The following is a 15,202-nucleotide window of genomic DNA, read 5'->3' on the forward strand; positions in this document are numbered from 1 at the left end:
GATTGTGGGTAGTGGGGGAAGTGACTGAAAGTCAGCAGAGAGCTGAGCAAGCAGCACTGTTCCCTGTCTGACCCTGCCCCCCACATACAGCACCACATTGCTTATGTGAGTTGCCCTGCCCTGGCAAGTATCTAAGTCTCCACACCTTATTGCATAACACATGCGCCAAGACAAAGAAATATGGCCCAAATGAGAGAACAGATCAAAGCTCCAAAAATAGGATTAAGTGATGAAGAGATAGCCAACCTATCAGATGCACAGGTCAAAACACTGGTTATCAGGATGCCCACAGAAATGCTTGGCTATGGTCACAAAATAGAGGAAGAACTGAAGGCTATGAAAAGTGAAATAAAGGAAAATATACAGGGAACAAACAGTGAAGGGAAGGAAACCAGGTCTCAAATCAAAAACCAGGAGTAGAAGGAAGAAATAAACATTCAAGCAGAACAGAATAAAGAAACAAGAATTCAAAAAAATGAGGAGAGGCTTAGGAGCCTCCTAAGGAGAATTTTAAACGTTCCAACATCTGAATCATAAGGGTTCCAGAAGGAGAAGGGGAAGAGCAAGAAATTGAAAACTTATTTGAACAAATAATGAACGAGAACTTCCCCAATATGGTGAAGGAAACACACTTTCAGGAAGTCCAGGAAGCTCAGAGTCCCAAAGTTGGAGTCAAGGAAGCACACACCAAGATACATCATAATTACATTACCCAAGATGAAAGATAAGGAGAGAATCTTAAAAGCAGCAAGAGAAAAAGAGACAGTTACCTAAAAAGGAGTTCCCATAAGACTACCAGCTGATTTCTCAAAAGAAACCTTGCAGGGAAAAAGGGGCTGAAAAGAAGTACTCAAAGTCATGAAAGGCAAGGACCTACATCCAAGATGACTCTATCCAGCAAAGCTATCATTTAGAATGGAAGGACAGATAAAGTGCTTCCCAGATAAGGTCAAGTTAAAAGAGTTCACCATCACCAAGCCCTTATTATATGAAATGTTAAAGGGACATATCTAAGAAAAAGAAGATCAAAACTATGAACAGTAGAAGGACAACAGGCTCAAACTATCAACAACTGAACCTAAAAACAAAACAAAACAAAAAACCAAAACCAAAAACAAACTAAGCAAACAACTAGAACAGAAATAGAATCACAGAAAAGGAGATCACGTGGACAGTTTGCAATAGGGGTGGGGAGGGGAGAGAATGGAGGAAAAGGTACAGGGAATAAGAAGAGTAATTAGTATGTACAAAATAGACAAGGAGAGGCTAATAATAGTATAGGAAATGAAGAAGCCAAAGAACTTATATGTACAACCCATGGACATGAACTAATAAGCAAGGGGGGGGGGGTTGCTGTTGGGAGGAGGGATGTTAGGCAGGAGAGAATAAAGGGGAGGAAATGATGGGACAACTGTAATAGCATAATCAATAAAATATACTTTAAAAAAATCCTGTGTTAGGAGGAAGTGTATGAGTTTGAAGAACTGGAAGGAGGTCTGAGTGAGCAAGGAAGGGTGTAGGAAGGTGCTCAGAATCAGGCTGGAGAGGTGGCAAAGCCAGAACACTGAAAATTGTGTAAGTCAGATAATGGATCTTGAGCTCTATCTGGAGAGCAATAAGAAGGCAATAAAGAGTGTTAAAGAAGTTCATATTATTATTGGATTTATGTTTGGAAAAGATTATTCTAGCTGTGGCATGTAGAAGGTAAGAACCAACAGAGGATAAAGAACTCAGCAGTTTTAACCAGCTGAAGGCCGATGGTGTAGACAGTAGAGATAAGAGAGGAGTCAGATTCAAGAGACATTGAAGAGGTAAAATCAACAGGACTTGGTGACAGATTTTACATGGTGACTGAGAGCAAGCGAGACATCAAGGATTTCTTTTCAGGTGTTTGCTTGTACAATGAATCTGACAGTGATGTCATTCTCTGAAATTAGAAACAAAATAGAGGGTTAGATGTTGGAGGGAAAATTATAAATTCAATGATCAACATATTGAGATTGAGGGTTTTTGTGTTAAAGATTGTTGTATAGAATTGTATTCTTAAGGCTCTTAAGCTGATTTTTCTTTGTGGAGTTTTCTTTGCTTTCTTTGCTTTTCTTACCTCCTCCAGTTTAACATTTCAAAAATTCAATTGCAAGCCCTGACTGTGGCTATTTATCATGTTGCTGCATTAAAATATTGATGCTTGCCCAATCTGGTGCTTCCCAGGAGTAATACAAACAAGAGAGAAGATGGAAAGTTTATTATGATCTCCAGGAGAGCTTGCAGGATGTTGGACACTGACCCCAGTTAGAATCCAAATGTGTCAGGGAACTTTCCTGGCTCTGGTTGTCAAAGGCCAGCAAATGTGGAAGGATCGCTTTTCTTGAAGATGCTGCACAAGGATGAGCAAGCCAAGTTTAGGGGAATCAGCTCTCAATACACAGGGCCATTTCAGAGAAACACTAATGAGCTCTCCTTCCATTGAAAATTAAATCTGTCAAGGATATTAATCAGGTGTTACATGAAGGAGAGGCCAATCAATTCTTCTGAAGCAATTTCCTACTAGAGCTCTAGAATAGGAGATGCCATCTCCTTTGCTCCAAGGTGGTTGAGATCCTGTTGGCAAGTTGTTTTGAAATCCCTTATATGAGAAAGAAAACAGTGGAGATGACAGCCTGTCTGTCTCTCTCTGTCTTAATTTTGGCCTATGACCTTATAAAGATATATACACATATGTTTTTCCTCCTTCTGCCCTCAAATATCCTTTAATTGGGTGGGGAGCTTAACTTAAAAGAAGAAATTGAATTTCTGGCTATTAAGATCTGGTAAGAAATTTGATCATGGTATCCAATTAAATGTGGTTCATAGATTATATGAGGTTAAATGATGTGTTCTTTAAGAAAGCTTACATTTTAAGGTTCTTCTGCAAATCACTATCATTGAGCCTGCCTACAGTTTCAACAGTTGGCAAACTGGAGAAAAGATCTGCTTCCTTACTTGGAATAGGATCTTGAGTTCTGTAAATGTATAAAGAACATAGGAGATAGATTATTTACAACTATTTCAAAGCTATGAACCATAATTCACAATTGTCATAATCATAATTGTCAAAGAGGAAAGGTAGTAAATGTTCAGGAAGTTGTTTTATGTGATTTTCTGTATTTCTGATTTGTTTGAGATCATTATCCTAGGAATTTACAAAGCAAAAGGCTATATACATGTAGACTGGAACCAGGTCTAAGACCCATGACTTTGCTTAATACCAATATTGCTAACACAAAAGCACCATACAATTATTTTTATATGCATGTGTGATAAAGTAAATGAATTTAATGATGTCATAAAAATAAAATTTTAATAACAAGTTAATTATATATTAATGAAGATTTATTCTTTTAATATTTAAAAAATTTTTCAACGAGAGTTGACATCCAATATTATATTAGTTTCAGGTGTACAGCATAGTGGTTAGACATTTATATAACTTATAAAGTTATTCCCCTAATAAGTCCAGTACCCACCTGGAACCATACATAGCTGAATATTATTAACTATATTCCCTATGTTGTATTTTACATTCCCATGACACTTTTGAAGCAGGGAGTCACTTAAGCCATCAGGTAGGCCAGAGCTCAAGGCCTATGATTTGGGATCTTGTTTTTAATCGTCCTCACCTCCATTACCCATAAGGAAATAAAGTCCCAGAGGGGAAAGCTTCTGGTAAAAGTCATACAATTTGTATCTCAGAATTCATCTTATGAATTTTCTTCAGCAAAGATCGCCAAGAGCTTGAGCCAGACTTTATTCTAGTGGACTAATCTAAGGTATAATAAAGAGAAAGTCTCAAATGACAGCACAGGGAAGAACTACCCTACAGAAGTCCCTATCCATGGGTTCTGGGCTTTGAGTGCTTCAGCCATGTTTATTTCCATTTTAGATTCCTGCAGATTTTGTACTTAGGAGAAAACCATCAGGTTCTTGAATAATTACTGAGTGGAACTGAGGAGGATGAGAGGAGTGAAGTGTCTCTGAACACTTAGAGAAGTGTCTGAACTTGCTCTTTGCTTTAGGCCCCTCCCACACACTGAAAACTGAGTATTAAAGCCCTTGAGTTGATCAACAAAGGTCTTGGACTTGAGTGTTTTTCTTTCATATTTGCAAGCTTTGATTTTATTTCCTTTCCTCTAGAGAACACTTACTTACTCCCCATGTGGCCCCAAACTACACATTGAGAAATATGGGCCACATCCACCTCTCACTAATTTATCATGTTGTTGCTTGTTCTTGAATTTGATGGATGAAACAAATGACCTAGATTTTGTGATTATTGGAACACCATTTCTACTCCAATACCAACTCATTAATCAATGATTTCTTCTTGTGCCTGCCACATTAACAAATATGTCAGAGGCCTTCATTTCAAACCTGGAGGTAAGCTGAGGATCTCAGTTGCAATACCTTAATTCATTCTGAACATTTATGTGGTGGAATAGCCTTTGTTTTCCCACCTGTAAAATGAATCCAATGTTGGTGATACAGGTGTTAAAGTAAAATAACTAGGAAAATTGCTGAAGGCTGTGACATATGACTTAGTACATTATTATTTTATAATGGAGAGTTTTATCTACCACAGAGAAGAGCTATCATCTGCTCATGGCATTGCTGGTTATTTATTATTAATGATTTCTAAAAATTCCAACATCGCAGGAAGCTTCAAGCATCATTATTGCACTACATTTTATTTTTGTGATAACAGACAGCTATTTTTCACTGTCACTTTCACGGGTAGCAAAAGAACACAGATGAACAATTTTAACAAATATAGGGCTGCAGAAAATACATTCCAGGCTCTGTCACCTGTTATTAACTGAATGATCAATTTCAGTTTTTATCAGAACTGAGAATTTCCTGGACTTAGACAGGAAACCATATACCTCCTTCTCACCAGTGTTCTTGCTACATCACACCCACTCAGAAGCAACAGTCAGGAAAAACTGACCTTAGTTAACAGTTTTATGCTTAAGAAAAATACAGAATCCACATTATCATGGTTTGTTGTTATTTTGCTTTCATAACATAATTGAGAAGAAAAATTATGTAAAATTGCAGCCAGTGAAGACACTTTTATTCAATTAAATTTCCCTGTGAATTAGAATGAAAAAGCCTTTTTTGATGTCACTAAAGAGATCTTCTCCTTCTAGAGTGTTTAAAAAAATTATGGTTCACAAAGATCCTTTGCTTTGTAGACAGCTCTTAGAGGTAAAGGCTCCTTGGTTCCCCACAATCTAAAATAATCTAAGTCTAATCTGATAATTAGATTATCTAATTTGGATAATCTAAAATAATCTAAACCCCAAATAATTGGGTTTATTATAACCCAATTAAAACATGGGCTAATGACCTGCACAGACACTTCTCCAGGGAGGACATACAGAGGGCCCAGAGACATATGAAAAGATGCTCAGCATCACTAGCCATCAGAGAGATGCAAATTAAAACCACAATGAGATACCACTTCACACCAGTCAGAATGGCCATCATATACAAATCAACAAACAAGTGCTGATGAGGTTGTGGAGAAAAGGAACCCTAGTACACTGTTGGTGGGAATGAAGATAGGTGCAGCCACTGTGGAAAACATTATAGAATTTCCTCAGAAAACTAAAAATGGAACTGCCTTTTGACCCAGCAATTCCACGGCTGGGATTATACCCTAAGAATTCTAAACACCAATTCAAAAGAACCTCTGCGACCCAGTGTTCATAGCAGCACAATTTACAATATCCAAGTGTTAGAAGCAACCTAAGCGCCCGCCAGTAAATGAATGAATCAAAAACTATAGTACATTTACGCAATGGAATACTACACAGCAGAAAGAAAGAAGGAACTACTACCCTTTGCGACAACATGGATGGATCTGGAGAGCATTATGCTAAGTGAAATAAGCTAGGTGATAAAAGACAAGTACCATATGATCTCACCTATAAGTGAAACCTAATCAACAAAACAAAGAAGCAAGCAAAATATAACCAGAGACATTGAAATAAACAAACTGACAGTAACCAGAGGGGTGGGGAGGAAGCAATAATGGGGGAAAATAGGGGAAGGATTATCAAGGAACCTGTATAAAAGACACATGGACAAAGCCAAAGGGGATAAGATTGAGGGTGGGAAGTGGGGAGGGATGGGGCAGGGGGGAGTTGTGAGGGGATGAAATGGAAACAACTGTACTTGAACAACAATAATAAATAAATAAATAAAGTTATTGAACTGCTAAAAAAATAATTTAAGTGTGACCCAGTTAACATACTATAGAAATAAAACTGTGCTCTTATATTACAAATGGAAGAAATACTTTTCTGAACAAATCACAAGTCCCCATTCTACATCTCCAGCTTATGATTTGTGTCTCCAAAATTTTTGTGCTGAGGATGGGTGTATCTGAAAATGCTAACAGTTAGCAGGAAAAAGGATATCATGGGTCTTGGTCTGTCTCCTTTTCTTTCCCACGCCTGCCCTTTGGTTAGTTGGTGCTGTGAGAACAGACAGGTTTGAATGGCTTATTTTCAAATGGATGAAAAATCAAGGACAATAGTTCTCTGCAAACATGGTGCAACTGGCAGATGTTAAAGGTGGGGGATGGAGATATTTAACATATACACACTCAATATTAATAGTATACAATTTAGCACTTGCATATTTGTTTTGATATCTTTTGAGTTTTATTTTCTGCAGTTCAAGCATGTGCAACAAACACTTTTTATCCGATTACAGTTGGCAGTGTATTTTTTTCCCAATCAGCAGGATCCTTGGTTGTGTGGTAACAGTCAGCAGGAAGAAAGACATCAGGGGTCTTGTTCTTTTCTCTGTTATTTTCCATGCCTGCCCTTTGTTGTTTGGCTTTAGATTATTTGATGCTGAGAAACCACTCTAGATGCTTCATATTTTCCACCCATTAATCAATGCTAACCCAAAGAAGCATGAGGCATAGACAGAAAGGCCTCTTTCCTTCACTTACAAAACAAATCAGTGTTTATACTTGGAACCTGTTCCAGACAAATTAAAGGTGGGGGGGGGGGAGAGAATGCACTATCCATTAAGCATCATGAAAACCTGGCTATAAAAACTCACAATTTGTTCTGAGTGAGTAAATGAATATTGTGATATTTGTTATCTGTATTGTGGTCTAGTGAAATATTTCTTAAAAGGCATTTCATGGAAAAGAAATTCCTGAAGATGTTTCAGAGAGAGAGATTTGGGGGTTCAATAACTTTGGGGAGTATTTCATACAAAATTTCCCTCTTTGAGTTCCATAATGCATAATAAAATTGGATAGCTTTGACATCTTCTCCTGTTAAAAACAAAACTATTATACTTTGTATAATTCAGCATTTTAAAAATGTATTTGATCACAGATCATATTTTTTAAACTCATTTTTTAAAAATAGTACCTATCTGAAAGTAGCAAATATAACAAGTGATCTACAAATTACGGTTTAGGAGTAGATCAGTAGTTTTATTTTATTTTTTTTTAAAAAAGATTTTATTTATTTATTTTTAGAGAGAGGGAAAGAAACATCAATGTGTGGTTGTCTCTCGTGCACCCTCTACTGGGGACCTGTCCTGCAACCTAGGCATGTGCCCTGACTGGGCATCAAACCAGCGACCCTTTGCTTCACAGTCCAGTGCTCAATCCACTGAGACACACGAGCCAGGGAAGATCTGTACTTTTAATTAAAAGAAAAGTTTCCAATCCAAAGTCTGCTACTGATTTGTTGTAAAGTACAAACCACCATCATATCCTGCAGCATCCCATCAATAACTTTTATTTTTAAATAAGAATAATAACAAGTGAAAATTTATTAAGTTCTTATGATGTGTCAGACACTTTAAGTGCTTCATATGTCTTACATCATTTATTCCTTTAAACTTGTGTTTATTTTTGAAAAACCCAAGTAGTGAAAGAATACATTTTCATTACAGAAAGTTAAAAAAAGAAAATACAAAGAAAATTCCTTTAATTTTAGTATGTAAACATCTAGATCTTTTCCTATGCAATTAAATAAAAATGTGTTCTTGCAAAACACATACATTTCTTATTTACATAAGCAGAATCCTATTATACATAACGTTTTTCTTTCATTTAAAAGTATGTTAGAGATATTTCTATGTCAGTGTATGTGCACCTACCACATTCCTTTAAAGGGCTTTATGACATTTATGGTGTATATGTACCCCAAATTTTTAAAGGTAGATTTTCAGCTTATTTTGAATTTTTTTAATCAATGTAAACAATTGTCTTTACTTCTGTTTCTGGTACTAGGTCAGACAGATCAGTTTGAGTGATGTCCTCATTGAAACAACCAGAATGCTGGAAAAAACATAGTAATAATAATAAAACATAATAATAAAAACATCATTAAGAAAGAATCCTCAGAGGTCAGAAACAAAGTGAGACCTATATGGCAACAGACTGCCAAAGTGATCTTTCTGAGGTTTTCTACTGAATCCAGGAAAATTTGAGCTACTGCTTGGTGACATGCAGGAGTCGGGAAGTAAAATGTAATGTCCCTACAAGAAGCTGAAGACAATAGAAAATAACCCAATATAGAGCTAGCATCCAAAGTTCTACATCTTCAGTGTAATGATACACAAGAAGTAAAACCACCATCCAGAAGGAAAAATAAATAAATTCACCTGCTTCAACCTGGGTGCTGCACAGAGGATGTGGTAATCACTCCTGAGAGCACAAAACCATGACCCTGACTTCATGTGGGTTTACAATATAGTTTATGTTTTTGTGTTTCAGAAAAACCAAGTAAAGAATATAAAGTAGATTCAGGTTAATGGTACTTCTAGGCATATTATGTAAGCAAAGCAACTTCAAAACAAACCCTAGGCCTCAAAGAATTCTCACTGGTAATGTTACAAGAAAATTGATCTGCCTACAGAAAAAAATTCACAAAACACATAAGAAGCCAAGACATCATAATGGAAAACCAGCAAAAATAGTAAACAGGAGAATAAGACTTGCAAAGACTTCATATATTGGAACTATCAGACACTCAAGATAAAAAAGGACTATATTTAATGTTTTGAGAAATAAAGGATAAGCTTGAGCACATGAACAAGAATTAGAAATTTTAAAACAATAACAAAATGTATTTATGAAAGAATCACTAGAGAACTTAATAGAATTAAGAGAAGTAACAAATATACAAATTGAAAGTAATTAGGCAATGTAAACAGCAGATAAGACAGACACAACAAAAGAGACACTACTTGATTGGAAGACAAAACTAAAGAGCTATACATAATATAGTTCATAGAAATCAAGAGGTAAAAAAAACATTAAAGAAAAGTTAAAGACATGGAAGATAGGGTAGGAATCTCTGGCATACATTAATGAAATTTCCAGAGGGCAATAATCAAAATAATGGAAAAAAGGCAATATTTGAAGAGATAATGACTGAGAATTTTCCTAATTATTGGAAAACTCTAATACTCATTTTCAAGAAGGCCAATAATCACAACTATAATCTTAAAAAGGTAAATTCATATGTAAATATCTCACAGTGAAGCAAAACACCAAAGAAAAAGAAATTTTAAATAAACATCCATTGGGAAGACTCAACTACCTACAAAGTAAAGGCAATTAGAGTGGTGGTTAGAGTAGAGTCTTAAAAGTAACATTGGCAACAATAATTACTTAATGCTGAGAGAATATAAATATCAACTTAGAATCTTACACTAAGTGAATGTCTCTCAATATTGAGATGAAGTAAAGATATTTTCTGTTCTTTAGCGTAGCCATCCTTACCATGTGCTGCTGACCTTCACTGAATGGTTGTTTCACCTCTAAGCATTTCCTCTGCAGTCTGGGTAGGAAAAGGGAAACAGAAAAGGGCAAGAAAGCATGTGAGCTGAGTCTGCTTCTTTTTTTCCCTGAAGTCCCACTCATACTTTCACTTACATCTCATTGGCTAGAATTCTATCACATGAACTTCACTTACTTGCAAGGGAGGTATTAAATGAGCCACTAATTAATGATTTCTGTCACAATCAAGAACAAAATATGCTTTCTGTTCTCAAATAATTCATAGTCTAGTGAGAGAGATGGGCATATAAAAAAGGTAAATGTAGAATTCCAGGCATATTCCCATAGTTCTTCCAATAAATTAAACGGAGAGATTTTACCATTACCATTTTGGGTCTTTGTTCTTTCCCCATTCCATCAATGAAACAACCAACTGACTTTAGTGAGCCACCTCTCATACTAGAAATTATACTAGTTCAGGGGTACAAAGAAAAATTAAATGTGGTTCCCACTCTGTAAAGGCTTATGACACAGTAGAAGATGTCAGGTAGAAAAAAATCACTGGTACAAGAAATTATTACAACATAAATAGGGAAAGAGGAATGAAAGTAGGTTTAACTCATAAACCTCCTGAAGCAGGAACATAGGTTTTGAGTAAAATGCCATGAAAGAGGAGACTAGAGTAGTAAGATGTCAAGATTCAGAAGGACCTTTGATTTCACAAAAAATATCTCTTTGAAAAATAAATGTGAAATAGAGAAGTCTTTGTAACTAGTTTTGTATTGGACTGAGTCTGTTTCTGACTTCTTTGGTGCCATTTGAAGGAGCCTTCTTCATCCGTTAAAAGGGATACACAGATGAAATTTGCCCCTCTAGTCTCCATGCATTCTGCTCAGAACCTACTACACTTCTATGCATATTGTGTTGAAAAAATAGTTACTGATGGAAATATGGAGCTGTACACTCAGTGTGCAATAAAGCTAAATAGCTTGACATCATTTCATGAAGTCAAGATCTTAGTCTTTCTCTGGAAGATGGCAGCGAGATAGGTGGGAGTAGAGTCCACTGCCCCTCAGCACCAGTGAAACACCTAGCTGATCTGAGGAACAGAGCGAACAGCCAATGGTATTCCAGCATATATGAAGATCGGAGACCAAAGATAGAGGACATTGAAAGATCAGACAGTAAGAAGAGTGCTTAAGGACAATAAGATCCCTGAGACCCATGCACAGACCAGGGCGGCTGAAGCCCCTGGCCAGGCAGCAGGGTCTGCTGAAGGATTCTTGGGAGAGAGCCAGACTGGGCTGTGTGAGAGGCCAGGTGCTTGTTTGGACCAGGGGGGCTTGAATAGGAAGAATTTCTCAAAAAGGAAAAGAAAATAGAGGCACTCAGCGGCTGTTTAGAGAATTCTCCGCAACAGCCATGGACCCTTGCGCCCCCACCCCCTCAGCCCCTGGACTGTGAACACCGGAAAAGCAGCCCCAGCATACACCTGAAACCCCAGGTGGGTGCGCACCCCAATCAGCAGCCTGGGCGCCCACACCTGAAACCCCGGGTGGGTAGACACCCTGATCAATGGCCCAGCTGCCAGGGCGCACAGGCCAAAAGCCTGGGATTGGTGTGCAACCCGATCAATGGCCTGGCTGCCCACACGTGACCACACCTGAAGCACCTCGACTGAACATCTCCCACCTAGCCCCTGTGCACAGAGCCCTGCAGGGCCTACTCACTCTCTAGGAGGAAGGCAGAACACCCAGCAGAGGGGAGCTGGAGGGCTAGGGGAGACAGCAGTCCCCAGAAACACTTCACCCAGTAGGGGCCTGAACTACCCTGAAGGAGCATGAGAGCCCCTAGCATCTAGGACAGCAAAGAGCAAGAAGTTGGAGTGTGAATTGCCCCTAATTGGTGCACCTCAAGGACAGCACAACTGGTGAACTAAAGGCCTAGGGGGGAGCAGAAGGACCCTGAGGAACTGGAATGGAGGCTGGACAACAGTAAAGAGCGTGGCTCAGGAAGGGAGGAAAGTGAGACCAATCGCTCCACCAACCTGCTCCCGATTCACAGACAGGAAGACCATCAGAACTGACCTGACCGGTTTAAAGCCAGCAGAAGACTTTTTTTTTGCACTTCACCCCTAAATTCCTTCTTTATTTCTGTCCTTCTTTCTTTTTTTATTCCTTCTTCCTGCCTTCTTTTATTTATTTATTTATTTATTTATTTTAATTTCTGTTAAAATTCCGTCTTCTTATCTTTCCTCTGATCTTTTTTTATTCCTTCTTCCTTCCTTCCTTCCTTCCCTCCTTTCCATTTGTATTACTTTTTCCTTCCTTCCCTTCTCCTTTTTTTTTCTTCTTTCTCCTTTTCCCACAGATGAGAAAATAAAACCTGAAGCTCTGAAAAGACCAGAGTTAGACCCTGTTAGACCCATAAATATCAGCTCAAGACCAGTGAGCTCAGGAGATTAAGGAGACAGCACCACTGAATCCCACTGGCATTCTACCATAGAAGTTCATACCATAAACCCAGGGAGTCAGAACAGATCAATTTAAGAAGCAGAGGCTGACGAGAAGAGTCTCACAAACAATGGGAAGACAAAAAAACTATCCCCAAATGAAAGGAAAGGAGGAAGCCTCAGAAAGAATGCTAAATGAAATAGAGGCAAGTCAACTATCAGATACTGAGTTCAAAGCAATGGTTATCAGGAAGCTCACTGAGACCACAGAGAACTACCAGAAACTACAGGGAAACTACAATGAACTCACTGCAAACTATATCAACATGAAAAAGGAAATAGAAACTATCAATAAGGGCCAAGAGGAAAGGAAGAATACAATTTCTGAACTGAAGAACACAGTAGAAGGTATCAAAAGCTGACTTGATGAAGCAGAAGATAGGATCCCTGAGCTGGAGGACAAAGTAGAAAGAAAACCCCAGAAAGAGCAAGAAAAGGAAAAGAAGTTCAGAAAGAATGAAGAGTAATTAAGGGAAATGTAGGACAACATGAAACATAATAATATCTGTATAATAGGGATACCAGAAGGAAAAGAAAAGGAGCAAGGGATAGAACACCTGTTTGAAAAAGTAATGACGGAAAATTTCCCTAATCTGATTAAAGAAAAAGTCACACAAATCCAGGAAACACAGAGAGTCCCAAGCAAGAGGCACCCAAAGAGGCCCACTGCAAGACACATCATAATTAAAATGGCAAAATTCCAAGACAAAGAAAGGATCTTAAAAGCAGCAAGGGAGAAGCAGGAAGTAACATATAAGTGAGCCCCAACAAGGTTAGCAACTGATTTCTCACTGGAAACGCTCTAAGCCAGAAAGAAGAGAAGGGCAAAAAATATTGCAAGTAATGAGAACCGAGGCCTGCAACCAAGGCTACTTTACCCAGCAAGGCAATCAATCAAGATAGAAGGCCAAATAAAGAGTTTCCCAGACAAAAGAAGTCTAAAAGAATACACCTTGGCCCCTTTAAGTAACAGAAGCACCAAGACAAAAAAAAAAAATAATGGCTCAAATGACAGAACACTTCAAAGCTCCAGAAATAATTCAACTAAGCAGTGAACAGATAGCCTACCTATCAGATGCACAGTTCAAAACACTGGCAATCAACAAGCTCACAGAATTTGTTGAATTTGGTAAAAAAAACTAGATGAAAAAATGAAGGTTATGCTAAGAAAAACAAAGGAAAATGTACAGGGAACCAATAGTGAGGCAAAGGAAACTGGGATTCAAATCAACGGTGTGGACCAGAAGAAAGAAAGAAACATCCAACCAGAAAAGAATGAAGAAACAAGAATTTGGAAAAATGAGGAGAGACTTAGGAACCTCCAGGACATCTTGAAGCATTCCAACATCCGAATTATAGGGGTGAAAGAAGGAGAAGAGGAAAAACAAAAAATTGAAAACATATTTGAACAAATAATGAGGGAGAACTTCCCTAATCTGGCAAAGGAAATAGACTTCCAGGAAGTCCAGGAAGCTCATAGAGTCCCAAAGAAGCTGGACCCAAGGAGGAACACACCAAGGCACATCATAATTACATTACCCAGGATTAAGCAGAAGGAGAGAATCTCAGAAGCAGCAAGAAAAGAGAAAACAGTTACCTACAAAGGAGTTCCCATAAGACTGTCAGCTGATTTCTCAAAGAGACCTTACAGGCAAGAAGGGGCTGGAAAGGAGTATTCCAAGTCATGAAAAGCAAGGACCTATATCCAAGATTGCTCCAGCCAGCAAAGCTATCATTTAGAATAGAAGCGAAGATAAAGTGCTTCTCAGATAAGGTCAAGTTAAAGGAGTTCATCATCACCAAGCCCTTATTATATGAAATGATAAAGGGGCTTATCTAAGAAAAAGAAGATAAAAAATATGAACAATAATAATGACAGCAAACTCACAGTTATAAACAACCACACCTAAAACCAAAATAAAAGCAAACTAAGGAAACAACTAGAACAGAAACAGAACCACAGAAATGGAGCTCACATGGAGGGTTATCAACAGTGCAGTGGGAGGGGGGGGGAGTTACAGAGAATAAGTAGCATAAATGATAGGTGGGAAATAAACAGGGGGAGGGTAAGGATAGTGTAGGAAATGTAGAAGCCAAAGAACTTATAAGTATGACCCATGGGCATGAACAATAGGGGGGGAATGTGGGAGGGAGGGGATGGGAAGGATGGAGTGGAATGAGGGGGGGGAATGGGACAACTATAATAGCATGATCTATCTATCTATCTATCTATCTATCTATCTATCTATCTATCTATCTATCTACCTATATATAAAGAATACACCTCCAACAAACCAGCTTTGCAAGAGATGCTAAAGGGACTGCTATAAGGAAAGGAATGAAAAGAGAGAGAGGAACACAGGTATGAAAAAAATGGCAATGAATAACTACCTATCAATAATAACCTTAAAAGTAAATGGATTAAATGCTCCAATCAAAAGACATAGAATAGCAGAATGGATAAGAAAACATGACCCACACATATGCTGCCTACAAGAGACCCATCTCAGGACAAAACACTGACACACACTGAAAGTGAAAGGCTGGAAACAAATTTTCCAAGCAAATGGACAGGAAAAAAAGCCGGGGTAGCAATACTCATATTAGACAAAATAGACTTCCAAAGAAGGGCCATAAAGAGTGACCCAGAAGGTCACTTCATAATACTCAAAGGAAGAATCCACCTAGAAGACATCAACATTGTAAATATATATGCACCCAACATAGGAGCACCCAAATACATAAAGAAAATCTTGGAGGACTTCAAGAAAGATATTGACAGCAACACAAATATAGTAGGGGACTTTAACACCCCACTGTCAAAAATCGATAGATCTTACAAACAAAATATCAACAAGGATATTGTGTCACTTAATAATTCCGTAGAT

The 15,202-nt window shown here is 37.9% G+C and overlaps 1 long non-coding RNA gene across 3 annotated transcripts in view; it reads left to right on the forward strand.

The window, feature by feature from the left end:
• The window catches only part of LOC123480579 (uncharacterized), a 147,083-nt gene that overhangs the window by 18,626 nt on the left and 113,255 nt on the right, over window positions 1–15,202 (forward strand). Inside the window, exon 3 of one of the 3 annotated variants that reach the window (XR_006656646.2) lies at window positions 7,547–7,728. The exons of the other annotated variants lie outside the window; for them this stretch is intronic. This is a non-coding gene — a long non-coding RNA (uncharacterized lncRNA). Of the gene's footprint in view, window positions 1–7,546; window positions 7,729–15,202 lie in introns of those variants that run through there. 3 annotated transcript variants of the gene reach the window in all.

This window comes from Desmodus rotundus, chromosome 13, assembly GCF_022682495.2.
Source record: "Desmodus rotundus isolate HL8 chromosome 13, HLdesRot8A.1, whole genome shotgun sequence".
Taxonomy (NCBI): Eukaryota; Metazoa; Chordata; class Mammalia; order Chiroptera; family Phyllostomidae; genus Desmodus; species Desmodus rotundus.